Source organism: Gopherus flavomarginatus, chromosome 21, assembly GCF_025201925.1.
Source record: "Gopherus flavomarginatus isolate rGopFla2 chromosome 21, rGopFla2.mat.asm, whole genome shotgun sequence".
Lineage (NCBI taxonomy): Eukaryota > Metazoa > Chordata > Testudines > Testudinidae > Gopherus > Gopherus flavomarginatus.
The window spans coordinates 22,773,057-22,788,761 of record NC_066637.1 but is presented as its reverse complement, the minus strand read 5'-3'; the positions used below and the strand labels follow the sequence as shown (position 1 = coordinate 22,788,761).

The following is a 15,705-nucleotide window of genomic DNA, read 5'->3' as shown; positions in this document are numbered from 1 at the left end:
CACAGCCTGGACAGAACGCAGTAGTAGTAATAAGCTCGATAGTATTCATCACCATGCAATTTTGACAGGTTTCCACGCCCCTTTTAGGGCTTTTGTCCCGCCTTCCCACCCCCCGTTTTGGTTGGCGCTGTCGGCCATTTTGAAAAAATGTGTGTGTGTGTTTGACTAGGGGAAGTGTATTTAATATCAGGGTGGATTAAGAGAAAAGTTAAATAATATTGAAGACTAGGTTTATAAAGGGAATTTACTACGGCAAAACCTGTTTGTTAAGCACCGAATAAAAAAGCATTGAATGTATTCAATACCAATGTAGGTTAAGAAAAAAACATTATAAACTAAGTTTAAAAGGATAATTAAGTGAAGCAAAACCTGTTTTGTAAGGACATAAGCAAAAACTATAAGGAAATACTTAAAAAGTAGGTTTAAAAAAATTAACCAAGGCAAAGCCTGTTTGGGGTGCCCTGGGTAAAAAAGGGATTGAAACTTTTGACTGCCAACATAGGTTATAAAAAGCTTTTTAATATTATTAAGTAATATTAAAAACAATACAGCTAGGTTTAAAAGGGGAATTGACTGAAGCAAAACCTGTTAAGTAAGCACATGGCCAAAAACTGTAAAGGGGTCCTAAGAAAAAGGCTTTTAAAAACATTAAAAACTAGGTTTAAAAGAAAATGTACTAAGGCAGTGTAATAAAAGTGAATAAAACGTATTAAAACTAGTCAATACCAATGTAGGTTAAGAAAAAAACGAGGTTTAAAAGGAAAATTGACAAAGAGAAAGCCTGTTCTGTAAGCACAGGGTAAAAACTCTATAAAAAAGTGGCTAAGAAAAATACAATAAAGCTCAGGGTAAAATTAAAAAATGTTTACCTTTGCAGTCTTTTTGTAAAACGAGGCAGCTTTTCTGGTTTAACCCTAGTAAATAAAACACATTAAAACTAGTGAATGCCAATGCAGGTTAAGAAAAAACGAGTTTTAAAAGGAAAATTGACCAAGGGAAAGCCTGTTTGGTAAGCCCGGGGTAAAAAAGCATTCAATATCAGTGTAGATTAATTAAAAAGAGCAAAGATAGAGAGCACGCGGCGGAATCAGAATGAGACAGAGAGAGAGAAGCAGGCAGAGTCTGTTTAGTAAGCACAGGGTAAAAAAGCATTCAGAATCAGGGCGGGTTACAAGACAAGAAAAGCGAGGAGAGAGTCCGCTTTGGAAAGAGCAACGATAGAGAGCACAGGGTAGGATTAAAGAGAAAGAGAGAGAATTGTTACCTTTGCCCGTCTTTCTGTAGAATGAGGGAGATTTCCTGCTTCTGACACTCTCCAGCTTGTTATCACCGCTTTTGGATCGGCCCAATCAGAGGTGGTTTTACAACAGCGTCATAGAATTCATTTTCCTGAACCAACCAATCCTAGTGTTTCAAGAGTTTAAGCAAGAGCCTTTTAAAAACCGGTTATTGTCTACCAATCAGCATGTGTTTTTGTGTATAAAAACACGTGGTTTTGCGAGCGGGTTTTTCAACACAGAGAAACTAACTAAACACAAAGGCATGTCCCTGTACAAAACACCTACAGAAGCCAAGAAGCCGGAATTGCCCCTGGGTGCGCCAGACCGTGTTCAGAAAAGAAGGCTCCTTTACAGTTGTTTTGCCAACGAGAAAGGCTTGTTGTCGAGCCCTGTGTTTTATTCTGAAAGAGAACTGAAAAAAGAGGAGCCACAGCCGTTTGTAAAAAATCAAGTGCGAAAAAATTTGTTGTCAGATTTGGAAAAAACAGAATTAAAGGCAGAAGTAAATCTTTTTTTTTGTAACAAATTACAAAATGTTTTATAAAAATAAAGGGTTAAATCTTTTTCTTTTTATAGGGGAGAATGGAAGAAGAGCCTATATATGAGGACATGGCAACCGAGGAACAGCCGCAGGATAGCGATGTTGAAAACCAACCTATGGACCCCGAGTTGTGGAAAGATGGCGATATTGTTACGGTATAAGCTTTATTAGTTGTAAAAAAAAATAAAAAATTATTGTATTTACACTTTTAAAAAATGACTTTTGATTTTTAACAGATAACCAAGCCTGGGCCGTACAAGATTACTGCTTTGGTGTGTAACAAACTGCCAACAGTTGCAGAGACAGAAACACCCGAGGAGGTAAAGACAGCTTAATTTATTTGAAATATATATATATATATATATATATATATATATGTGCATGACACTAATTAAGCGTTAATATACGGTTGGTTTAATAATAGGCTGCTGAAACTATGATTGACGAAGGTGATTCAGAAACAAAGGACACAAACGGGGTGTCAATAGTAAAACCCAAAGAACACTACAAGGTAAAAATTACTTAAATAATTTAAAAAATATATAAATATAAACATATGTAAGAGTGGTAAAATAAAACTATATGTTTTGTGTTTAATAACAGGAAGATGATATGGGGTTCAACGGTGCGACAGTCGAGGATGATGATAATTCAGAATCAGACGAGGGTACGACCGAGGTAGCACAAATAAACTCTAGGCTTTTTTATTTTAAAATTTTTGCATCAAAAAACTTAAAATATGTTTTTACAATGTTTTTAACAGACATCTTCAGAGGATGAAAAGAGGCGGTCTCTAAGTAGAACAGCCGTAATATGTACCTGTTGTTTTTGTGTGAAGCAAGATGTTAAAAAAAAGTCTGTAAAAAGTGAAGAGAGTGACCAGAAAAGCGGTGAAGAAAAAGAGGATCCAGTTATGGTTGATATTGTTAGAGCTGTTGTAGTAAAAGCCTTTTACCACTGTTTGAAAAAACAACTTTTGGAAAACTGTGCAGCCTGCGCTGTAAATAAGTCCAACCCTTTTAGTCACCCTTGTATTTTTTGGGATCGCTCAGAAGTATTTTACCAGCTTAGACGTATTTCTTCTAAACTGAACGCGGCCCAGCTGGTAAATGTAATTATAGCTGAAGGCTACAAACTAAAAAAGCTTAACATAACCACTGAAACTATAACCAAAGTTGTTAAAATGATTAGGGAGGTTGGAAAATCATCTGACCCGGTGGCCTTGCTGGTAGATCTGTCAAAAGAGGTGGCCCCCTATATTGGCCGAGCGGTGTGTAGCAGAGTTCGCCAAATGGATTATAAAACTTTTTACATGCAAGGTTGTGACCCCAGAGGCTTAAAAAATATATATTAATTAAAAATGCATTGTTAAAAGAAACTGTATCACAGTTTTTATATTATTTTGCTTAACCGTTAAAAATGTATGTAATTGTATCGTATTACTTTACTGCCGCTTTAAAAGTTAAATGTGTATAAACGTTGTTGTGTTAAATAAAAACAAAAGCAGAAACAAACTTTTGTGTATACAGTGTTTTAAAGCAAGACGGGGTAAGCATGGCAAAGCTGCTAAAAAAAATTTATTACTCACCCGAAAAAGTTGGTAGTTTTGGGGGCATAACACCCTTATTTCAGGCCGCTAAAAGACACCGTAAAAGCTTAAGCAAAAAGCAGGTTTCCGCTTGGCTTGCGGATCAAGATGCTTACGCTTTACATAAACCTGCAAGGCTTAAATTTAAAAGAAATAAAACAGTGGTGTCTAATGTGGATACACAATGGCAGGCAGATTTGGTTGATATGGCCGCCTATTCTAAAGACAATGACAACCGTAAATATATTTTAACAGTGATAGATATTTTGTCTAAATACGCCTGGGCGGTAACCCTAAAAAATAAAACAGGAAAAGAGGTGGCAGAGGCGTTTAAAGCTATTTTTTCAAAGGGGCGCGTGCCTCAAAAATTACAAACAGACCGAGGAAAAGAGTTTTTAAACAAAGCTTTAAAAAATTTGTTTAAGCAATATGGAGTACACCATTTTGTTACCAATAACGAAGTTAAAGCGGGAATTGTGGAGAGGTTTAACAGAACTTTAAAATCAAAAATGTGGAGGTATTTTACCGCCCGTAACACCTTTCGCTACATTGATGTGCTGCAGGCCTTCATAGACGGTTACAACAGAAGTTATCACAGAACTATTAGAGGGCGCCCAATTGACGTGACAGAAGCTAATGCGCTAAGCGTGTGGAAAACCGTCTACGGGGGTAGTTTTAAAATAAAGAGGCAACGTGTGGTTTTTAAAAAAGGGGATCACGTAAGAGTATCTAAAACGAAGGGCACTTTTGAAAAGGGCTATCAGCAAACCTTTACCGATGAAATATTTATCGTGTCAGGGGTTTTATTAAGAGGACAAAGACCGGTGTATGCATTACAAGATTATGAAGGGGAGGAAGTTGTGGGGTCTTTTTATCCTGAAGAATTACAAAAAGTAAACCCTAACCAGGACCGAGTTTACAAGGTAGAAAAAATTTTAAAAAAAAAAGGTCGGGGAAGAAACAAATATTTCTTTGTAAAATGGAAAGGTTGGCCTAAAAAATTTAATAGTTGGGTTAAAGCGTCTCAAGTGCAGGACCTTTAATAAAAAAATGACTGAACAAAGTTTTATATGACATTACCAAGCAACGCCTCAGCGGGGGCTTTTCCTCAAAATACTAGTTCCAATTTTACAATACAACTAGCCAAGCCTTTAAATTTAATAGGGCGGTGGGATGTCGCTTTATCGGAAATTCATTATTGTCACTCTTGGAACACGCTTCTTTTCGATACAGCATTTACGTTAGCATCGGAAAAAAAAATTCGAACCTACTACATGGATGCCGGCTATTATTCGAGCATTCACCATTTAATAGAAGTCATCAACAAGAATATAGACAAAGATGCCGAAAAACCAAATGCCTACGTTATTTACAACCCTGTGACTAGAAGGGTTCAGCTAAAACCAAACGATGGAAAGTACTTTTTTTCCACAGGTGGTAAATTGGCAACAATACTGGGAATGCTTTCAAATCATCCGTGTAGGATTGCACCGTACCCCGCAGACATTACGGGGGGTTTTAACTCTTTATACGTGTACACCGACATAGTGGAACATCAGTTAGTGGGGGACTACTATGTGCCGCTGTTGCGCTGCGTTCCCATCCGTGGTAGCAACAACGAATTTGTTACAATAACGTATGACAAACCGCATTACGTCCCCGTAAGTAAGCAGCACATCGGAACCATTACTATTGAAATAAAGACGGATCAAAATAAACACGTTTCATTTAGTTTTGGAAAGGTAATTGTTAAACTACATTTGCGTCCCAAAAAAGCTGAAGAATGGTAACTATGAAAAACTACGGGGACCCCTTTTTGTATAGAAACTACTACAAGGCCCAGGCTGGCTATGGCTTACCAGGATATCAAGGATTACCCGTTATGTACGGGGCAGGTTTAGGAGGAATATTTCGCAGCCTTTTTAGAAAAGCCGTGCCACTTTTAAAAAGAGGTTTTGACATTATTAAACCCCACATGAAAACAGCCGCGAAAAATATAACCAGAGACGTCGTAAACCACGTATCTAGCGCAGTTATAAACAAAATAGGAGCACAGGAAGGTTCCGGTTTAGTGGTAATGAGAAGAAAAAGAGCAGCGTTGCGCCAGCCCTTTAAAGGCCCACCTAGACCCTTTAAAAAAAAAAAAGCTGTGAGAAGAGGTCTTAGCCATATACCAAAAAGGCGTCCTAAGAAGAGGAAGCGTCGCGCTACCAGCGATAAAAGGGATATATTTTAAAATGGCTTTTATTCATTGTGGCTCTGACGAATGCACCAAATCGGAGCTGGATTTATTTCAAATAGCCCCCACACAAACCAGTATTGAAAATAGCTTTTATGTAGAGGTGCCTCCTTTGGCCGCTTTAACGGTAAATGCCCCTCTTGAATTTTTTATTTCGGGACATGGGGATCATTACTTAGACCTTAACAACACGCTGCTGTACGTGTGCTGCAAGGTGACAAAAGAAGACGGATCAGACATTGATGATGGTGCCCGGGTGGCCCTAACAAACTACCCCATCGCCACTCTTTTTAACCAGCTGGATGTTACTTTAGGCGATCGTCTTATTAGCCAGAGCAACAATTGTTACCCTTACAGAGCCTTAATAGAGCTAATTTTAAACTACAGCCATGACACCCTCGCTACTCAGTTTTCGACAGGCGGATTTTATAAAGACACGGCAGGGGGCCACGAAAGCACCCTTTTGGTCGGCCAGGCCAATGAGGGGTTTATACGCAGGGCCGAACTAACGGCCGGCAGCAGGAAACTGGATTTGTTGGGACCTTTACACAGCGATTTGTTTTTTCAAGAAAAACTACTGCTAAACGGCGTGGATTTAAAAATCAAACTAACACGTAGCAAAGATGTTTTTTGCCTTATGAGCGGCACTGCCAACGAGAATTATAAAGTACACATTATTTCGGCGTCCCTGTTTGTAAAACGTGTAAAAGTAACCCCGGGGGTTCGTTTGGGGCACGCTGAAGCTTTAATGACCGCCAACGCTAAGTACCCCGTAGACCGGGTAAGCATAAAGGTGTTTAGCATACCGGCCGGCAGTCGTGTCAGTAACCAGGAAAACCTTTTTTTTTGGGGCAGCTACCCAAGCAGCTAGTAATCGGTTTTATAGATAACGACGCCTTCAGCGGCAGCTACGTTAAAAACCCTTTTAACTTTAAACATTATAACATTAATTTTGTGGCCTTGTATGTGGATGGCGAACAGGTGCCAGCAAAACCCCTACAACCCGATTTTGAAAATGGAAACTGCGTGAGAGAGTACATGCAGCTCGTGCAGGCTACTGGAAAATATGTAAAAGATCGATCGCTCTTAATTAACCGCGATGAATTTGCCCAGGGCTATACGCTGTACGCCTTTGATTTGACCCCGGATCAGGAGTGCGCCGACCATTATTCTTTAATTAAAACTGGAAACCTGAGAGCGGAAATTCGGTTTGCAACGGCTTTGCCCTCTACGGTTAACATGATAGTGTATGGGGTTTTTGATAACGTGCTCGAAGTAAATCATAGAAGAAACGTTCTGTTTGACTATATGTAATCATGAACACCGTGCAGCTACGAGATATTTTATCAAAGGACCCTTCTTTTTTAGATGTTTTTTCTAGCGATTTGCTTCCGAAAAGTTTTGTGTCCGGAAGACCTTTGGGGCTTATTGTTAACACCCACCCCCATAAGTTACCCGGGGAACATTGGCTGGCCCTTTATTTACCGAAACGGGGGCCCGGCGAGTTTTTTGACTCCTACGGTTTTTCCCCAGACAGTAACTTTTTCCCTAAGTCTATTATGACTTTTTTAAACCGTAACTGTGATAAGGTTGTGTTTCATCAGAGACAACTACAGGACCCCCTAGCTGTAACCTGCGGTTATCATTGTATTTTTTTTTAAAACAACGTAATAAGGGTTTATCTTTTGATTGTATTTTAAAATTGTACTCCGATGATTTAGCAGAAAATGACCGCTTGGTGGTGCGATTTGTAAAAGGAAAAAGACCCGGCATGCCCAGACCTGTTTTAAGCATGTTTCAACATGTTCAAACGTGTTTATCTTGTCGTGTGTTTAAAGAGCTGCATCAATAAAACACAATTTTTAATTTTGTTTACGTTTTTTATTTTACATTGTTAACCAGTCAATTTTTCGTTTTTTAACAGGGACGCTTTTAAAAGAGGCGGTGTTACTTGTGGCCTTGACCGGCTTTAGCCCTATTTTTAGACGCTCTAAAAAATTGTTTATTGGTAACATGCCCTACGACGGTCGTAGGCACGTTTAGCTCTGCCAAGGCTTTCATAAAAACATGCCACCCTTTAGGAGCCCTCTTGTTAGCGAAAGAATAAGAGCCGGTTACCCCCCTGACTAAATCAAGCATGTGAGACCCCTCAATCGCCTTCCCCCGGTACACAAAACGGCCATTATCAGCCCAAGAAGACACATCTTTACGTTGTTTAAGCTTATTTAACAATATTTCAGCTTTTTTTTATAGCGAGGATTTACCCCCTCCAACACCTCCTGAATAACAAAGTCCGATACATCCCCCTGAACGTTAGGAGGTTGAAACTCCTCTTGCTCTTGCTCTTGCTCTTGCTCTTGCTCAGGGGAAAAAAAAAGGTTTATTTTAGTCTTTTCCATTTCACCACGCTTGGCCAATACCAGGTATTTTTGCAGGACCGCCTCGTAGAGTTTAGCCTTTTCGTAGTCGGATAAACCGGTTCTCTGAAGAATGTCTTTCATTTCTGAATCCAACTGGCGACTGGTTGTGGTTCTGATATTTTCTTCACCGCTAGAAGCCCGCTTTATTTGTTCTAACTGGTGGCTAGGAACAAGGTACATTTTTTCGGCGTATTCCATTATCTGTTAATTAAAAGGCTTGACAGCAGGGGGAGTGCAAAGCTTAACAAAGGGCCAATAAAGCCACCAGTTTGTTTTACAATAACCTTTTTTCTTTTCAGGGATAGCTTTTTATCGCTTAGCTTTTAATAATTTTTCGTTTTTTTTTAAGGATGCTTATTTGTCGAGGTTTTAAAGGAATGTTTCCTTTTAAAGTGTTAAGCGCTATTTCTGAGATGGCCGCTACTAGGTCGTCAGACGCCGTACAGAGAATAGCCTTTCTTTGTTGCGGCTTGGCTTTGATAAGAAATTTTAAAAGAGCCAGGTTTTTTTGCACACGGTAAGACATGTTTGTTCGGGAGGTGATTTTTTTTAAAATGGAGGATTAATAAAAAATAACTATTTTTATGGGTTTTTTTAAAGGTGTATGCACAGGGCCAGTCTGGGGGGAAAAGACCTGTTCTTAACCTGAGGTTTTCGGGCGTTGAAGCATTTAAATCCACCAGCAGATACCCGTAGGGGTCTTTGGTAGCGTCCTCAAAAGCCTCCAAAAAAAATTGTGTTTTACCAGGGTACATTTGCCGGGCCAAAGTGGTGACTTGTAGTTTATCGCGGGGGTTTTTAAAAAGAACCATATATTTAGTATTTAAATTAATTGTACGGCTTTTTTTTCCCTGACAAAACATATTTTGCACAATGTACATAATACTTAAGTTTTTGTGGTGTACGTATTTTGTAAAGGCTTTTTCAATTTCACCACTGTCAGAAGCAGACTCCATTAGATCATCTATAATAACCATATTCACTTTATTACTAGGAAATAAATGTTCATCATTAAAAGTATTAGGTAAACCTTCCAAAAATGTAATACATGAAAATTTTTGCAGCAACTCTGTATACAGCGGTTGCCAACAGCTATAACACCACACAATATTTCAGGCATACATGATAACAGTTTATGACCAATTTTCTAACAACTGTTTTATAAAATATGATTTTCCAGAATTTGAGGGCCCACAAAGCAAACAGGAAAAGGGATGAACAAACTGAAACGTGGTTTTTCATAATAATTAATACCCGTACGGCAAAGTTTTAAAAGCCTCCTCGAGGGCTCTTTTGTCGTAAATGACTTTTTGGGTTTTTTTTAGAGTTCTTGTTTCTATTAACCAGTGTTTTTTTACCCTTACGATTCCTGGCTGCTGTATTACGATTTCTTTTGGGTCCTCTCCCGCGGGGTAATCCCAGACAAGTTCTTTTAAGCTTTCAAAATTAATTTTTTCACTGTTTCCTGAGTTAAGTGTGATTCCTTTTAATTTCATACAGGTTTTACCGCTGGACAGTTTGTACCCGTATGTTTTAGGTCCCGCGGACACAAACTCCACAATGTGTTCATCTGGGGGTATTTCGCTAGTTAAATCTCCTAAATAATCCCCTAGGGGGGGATTCCACTCCCCTTCTTTACTTACAAAAATTACAGAATCCGTATCATGATAAAGACACCGCTGCTGTAAACGATCTAACAAGCGGTAGAGCTCTAACCGAGCATAAGCGGTGGTAAAGCACGCTATAAACACGTTAGTGTTGCTGGAATGGGTGCAGTGTTCTTTTGCGTACTTCCAAGACACTACGGCTGTATCATCATCGATAAACTCGCACGATGACACATCGTAATAAGGTACAAAAACGTACTTAAAGAGCTCGTCCGGGTCCGTTACTATACTAGTGTTAGTCAAATTTGTTCGCTGACCAAATTTTCCCCACAAGGAATTTAAAAACAGCTTTGAAATTTGTCTTTGGCGGGGTTTACCTTAATTTTGTTTAGACGCAGACACACACCTTCTTTTTCACGGTACTCTTTAACGTACTGTTCTTTTTTAAGCTTGTCCGTACACCAGTGAGGAAACCCCGAGGCCTCTTGTTTTTGTCTTAGGTGTGTTTTAATATAGTCTGAAAACAGGGCATCTGAAGAGCGGTTAAAATGCCAGACTTCATAAATTTCAGCGATTTTGTACCCTTTGTTTAAAAGCCTCCACCAACTCTATTGTGCACCAAGTCCCTGTTAAAGCCCTCTCCTCCTGACTGTGCCCGCAGGGATCCTTTTGTTTTGTTTCTGCACAAAGGGCGCACAGGGGAAACATTAGTTTACCATCAACCCTGTATGGTAACACGGGAAAATACAAACCTCTTGGAGGGTACACTTTAACCTTGGCTATGCCAAAGTACTGGCCGATATCCCAAAACCCTCATACACAATACGGGATGTCCCACCGGGTACTGTTTAGTTTTGTTAACAAATGGGTAGAGGCTGGTAAAATCGTAGTAATGACCTGCTCCCCGGGCAGCGGTTGTAATAAAGGCAAATGGCGTTTGTTCTACCACCGTAAAGGGCGTCTCTAGGAACCAGAGGCTGTGGCAGCTTTTTTTCTCGTAAAAAATTTTCCACCCGGTTATCGTTTGCTAGCATGGCCTGCCACTCGTGTTCCACACGGTCCTTACCTCAAACCCCTGGCTTTTTAAAAATTCAGCCTTAATAATGGTTCGGTTGTACAGCTGTCCGTAGGTTGCCTTAAGCAACGGGTTGTAATCATTTTCGCAATAGCAAATGGGGCACCCGTGAAAAAAAACACCCGTTAAATTCAAAGGCCGTGGGTTTACCAGCTATAATGGCGTAACCGTCCAAAAAATAGGACCCAGTTTTAAACTCGCCACCCTGCAAAGCGTGTTGAATGTAAATATTTTCAGTGTGGGCTACGTACATCAACCACTGAATGGCCGGCGTGGAATATCTCTTCTGCTGTTTGTGGTAATTGTCTAACGGCAAAAGCGCTATGGTTTGCGGCTTTAAAAAATTAAACCGGTACATGGCCATGCAAATCGAGGCCAATGTGAGGTGCTGAAAGGGATCTATACACTTAGTAACCACTTCCTCATTATCCTTTCCGGGGTTTTTAACAATTTGCTTTTCGGTCATTTTTATAACTTCGTTTCTGAACCGGTCGCAAGCCTCTCGCAAAATTTCAACATCTTTTGACAATAATAGCGTAGTTCTTTTTGAAGATCAAAGCTGTTTTGGCGATTGTGCTGGTACCAGTTTAAAAATTCTTTTTTTCTTCAGGCATCATGTAGTCTACTCCAAAGTACTCTATTTCGGGCATAGGTCCCACATAGTTTTGATTTTTAACGGTGTTAAAAAAGTGTGGAAAGTACCCCTTCGCTTCCTCAAACCCCATAGCTTTGGGTAACTTGCTAAGTTTCATGGGGAGAAAATTTAAAGAATCTATAAATTTAATGGCTAAGTTTACCACCGTCACGCAAATAAGTTTTCCCCCTTGCGTTACGGTGCTAACAGCCATTTTTTCTTTAATTAACTGCCTTAGAATAAAATAACTATCGTAACCTTTAGCGTTATGAGCAATAAAAGTGTATCCCTTAAAGCGCTTGTCTATAAAGGTTAAAACAAACTCGCTAATGCATTCTTCCCCCTTAAATTCCCAGCTAGTTTTTTATTTAAATGCAAAGCATAAATATAATTTGGCACGTGTAACCCCCGTTTCCTGCATACATTCAAAATCATAAAAACACATAATCCTTTCCCTCTTCTGGAGACCAAATATTACGCATATAACACTCGTGACCCTCTATGTTGTCTGTTTTTTGATGGCACTGGGGACACTTTTTGCTTCTACACTGGTGATTTTAACCGTGTAGAAGCCGCATTTATCGCAAAAAATTCTGTTTTACAATCAACTTTACCGCTGGTCGCCAAAGCGCTGTGCCTTTCTAAACAGTCGTCAGACCTGCAAAACAGCTTACAGCTGGGGCATCTTTTTTTTCACCGGCCACTTCGAGGCACTCGGCGCTATTACACGTACGGCAGTGGTTTTTACAGGCGTGCTGGTGTTTGTGGCTATAGGGAGCGTAACAGTAGTTGCACAAATACGGGGCGCCTATAAAGGCTTTAATATTTAAAATACCGTAAAAATGTTTGTTATGTAACAAAACAAAAACAGTTTGGAAACGCTGTACACCCCCAGTTGTAAAAAAACACCAATTTCCATTTTCATAATACAAAACGGTAATAGCTACCCCCAAGCGCTCTTCGAAAGAGCTCACGTCTGTCAAGCTAATCATTTTTTGGTCCGAAAAACCCCAACTCCTGATGAAGGTGTTTGGCCCCCTCTAACAACTGGGCATCTGTAAGTTTTTTATCTGATAAAAGACCCAGCACGCTACCGGCAAAAACATAAGTTGTTACCCTGATTATTTAAATCAATTAAATGTTTTCTTTTTTTTTCAATAATTTTACTGTACGTAATAGTTTTTAGGGGTCTTACAGACCCAACTCCACCAAGCCTGTTTCTAATAATTGTAACAACCAGGCGTAAAGTTCCGGACCCCACAATCTCTGCATTACTTTGCAACACATTAACGATGTTATTTAAAAAATCTATGGCGTTTAAATTTTCCCAAGGCCTCCGTAAAGAAAAGAGCGGGTGATTTAGCCCCGGGGCATCTAAGCGTAGCTGTACAAAATCTTCAGGACCCACCTGATTATTAATATCATCTAGCAAATTTTGAATAGCAATGTCGATGGCCGCCATGGCTTCTGTGAACCCCGTTACTCTGTCCAAATTAGCAAAACGAAATTCCTGAAAATATTCATATGCGTTAAACTCTCTTCGGGGTCTTATCCAGTGTCTTACACGCTCCAAATACACCTGTGGTGGTGTATCAGGAGCGGGGAAATCTGGACCTTCAGAAGAAGAAGAAGGGGTGGGAGGGTCTATTTCCCTTTCTTGGTTGGGGGGGGTTGTTTTTTTAAAATAGCTTTGGCTTTTTTATTTTTTTTGCCAAAAGCCTTCTTAACATTTTAGATTTTTTCCATTTTTTTTCCAACCCCTTTTTACATTTTTAGGTTTCATGTGTAGTCACCCTCTTCCTTCCCCCTTTAACGCGCTTTCGACCTTTTCAATTAGTGCCCGGGTGTCTGCTATTTTTTGGTCTAAAACAACCCTTTCTTCTGGAAAATTTTGTTTTTGAAATACCTCAAGAATTAGCTTTGAAACTTTTTATCTATTAACGCTTTAAAGATGAACAAAACACTAACAGCTCGTTACAAGCAGCAACTGATGCGGCCAGCCCCACAGGAGATTGTTATTGTAGCAGGGGTTTTGCGGGTTCCGAAAGCTTGGGGGGTTAACTTCTTCACCCTGCTCGAACCCACCCCTAGACCACGGTTCCTTCTACAGAGTTGTTTATTTTTAAAGCTGATTGGGTCGGGGAGGCATAGGTCTGTTGAAAACGAGGGGCTTTAATACCGCCTCCGCCTCGCTTACCATGGTTTTTGAAAGTTGTAGAGGTAGCTTTGGGCGGTTCAAAAGCGGGGGGTCTGAGCCCCTTTCCCCCCGCCCTGAAACGGATGCTGTTTTAGAGGTAGACTTTTGGCCTTTTTTAATGCCGGCTTGGTTTTGTTCAATAAGGGATTTAGACGTACAGGGCTGTTCAAAAATCGGTGTGCTTAATACCCTTGCTTCCGACTGCAGCTGCCTCAGAGGGAAATTTTTTGCCCCTCTTTAAAGGTTGCGGGTTTTGGGCAATGAGGGATTTGGACGTGCAGGGCTGTTCAAAATCGGTGTGCTTAATACCCTTGCTTCCAACTGCAGCTGCCTCAGAGGGAAATTTCTTGGCCCCTTTAAGCGCTCTTCCCTTCAACATTTCTTCTTGAGGAATAACGCTTGATAAGTCTGCCGATACACATAAAAATGTTTTTTAGCACGGGGTTTTTTTTTTTACTAACAACAAACATGTCCCCCAAATATATATATTTTAAAAACGTTTTTGCAATAAGGGGGCTAAAAACCGCGTTTAAGTATAATGTACAAAATAAAGCGCTCTTTTAGTTTACCCCCCCCCCCTCCCCCCCTTGGGGCTGTACAACGGCAGCTTTTGTACAGTAAAACCTTTAAAAGTTTTTTTTCCTAACAATAACAAACAAACCCCTAAAATGCACACTATTTCCAACGTCAATTTTTAAAAAACCACATATTTAAAAAACAGTTCACACCTTCCTCTGTAATTTCAGGAAACCTATTGGGTGGTTTTGACTTCCATCTTGTTCTAAATTAAAAAAATAAAATTTTTTAAAACCTTTTTTTCTTAAAAATAAATTATACTTGTGTAGCATATTAATTGGCTTACCAAAATTTAAAGCTTCTAGCGCGGCATCTGGAATGTCAAGAAAAAAGTTCTCGTCCTATTCAAAAGAAAAAAATGTTGGCTTTTAACTAAGCATAACGCTGTTATAATATCTTGGCGGCCCATACAAATTATAGTAAGGTTTCTTACCATGTTGTTGCTTCCCATAACGGTAGAAGTCTTGTATTAGCAATATTTCTTTAACAGCCTTGTTTAGTTTTTTGTTCCCCTATTTATAGGTTTAAACCTGCTTTTTTAAAAAAAAAAAGTTTTGCCCCCCACACCCAAAATTCTTTAAAAAAAAACAGGGTGTGTAAAGGGCACTTTTCTAGGAAAAAAAGGCGGGTGCAGTTTTGGGGGGCGCCAAATACTTTAGCTTTAATGGCTAACAATGTTGTTTTTTATAGTAATGTGTTTAAACAGTTAATAAAAAGCCTTTGTAAATGGTAATATACCTATTTTACAGCTTTGTAACCAAAAAGTTTTTTAAAAACTGCAACCTGTATTTTTTAAATTTGTTTATATGGCCTTGGTTTTTTAAAACAAAACTGCTAATTTAAAAATAAACCACCTAAACTTTTACAAAACTTATTTTACATTGGTTAGTAAGTTAAAAAATTAGGTATTACTTTAAAACACATTTTAAAACGGAATATAGCTTTTGTTACAGGGTTAAAAAAAAAGCCGAAGGCTCTGGGCTGTTTAGATAAGGGCGGGAGGAGGGGGGGGGGGGGGGGGGGAGGGAGGAGGGGAAGGGGGGGGGGGGGGGGGGGGTGGTTGTCCTTAGTCGGTTTTTTAAAAAAGGCGGGAAGGTTTTTTGGCTACACACTTTAGCTTTTAAACTTTAATGGTTAAAAAGCTTAGTTTTAATAGTAAGTAAGTTAGTATGCTTTTTAATACCTGATCTGGCTATTTTTTGCTTTAAAAGAAGACCTTCTTATGTTTTGTTCTTTTATTTTTAATTTACTGACTTACAGAGGCTGTTTTTGCTGACAGCCGCTCTGCTGCAAAAGCCTGCTGTTTTTACTTTAAAATGTGCTAACTTAAAAATAAACCACGTTAAACTTTTACAAAACTATTTTACATTGTTAATAAGTTAAAAAATTAGGTATTACTTTAAAACACATTTTTAAAACGGTAATTAGCTTTTGTTACAGGGTTAAAAAAAAAAGCCGAAGGCTCTGGCTGTTTAGATAAGGGCGGGAGGAGGGGGGGGGGGGGGGAGGGGGGAGGGGGAAGGGGGGGGGGGGTTGTCTTAGTCGGTT

General features: G+C 39.4%; 1 protein-coding gene and 1 long non-coding RNA gene across 29 annotated transcripts in view; both read right to left on the bottom strand.

Moving 5' to 3' along the window:
- Positions 1–15,705, bottom strand: part of EIF4G3 (eukaryotic translation initiation factor 4 gamma 3) — a 529,091-nt gene that overhangs the window by 231,986 nt on the left and 281,400 nt on the right. The window lies entirely within an intron of this gene.
- Positions 475–14,663, bottom strand: LOC127038606 (uncharacterized). 4 transcript variants are annotated; one of them, XR_007770721.1, is made up of 5 exons: positions 14,591–14,663; positions 14,444–14,498; positions 13,891–13,989; positions 1,265–1,404; positions 475–914 (listed from the first exon to the last, which is right to left on the bottom strand). It is a non-coding gene; the product is annotated as an uncharacterized LOC127038606 (long non-coding RNA). The 4 variants fall into 4 exon arrangements; XR_007770722.1 differs by lacking the exon at positions 13,891–13,989; XR_007770725.1 differs by lacking the exons at positions 13,891–13,989; positions 14,444–14,498 and having other exon boundaries at positions 14,591–14,607.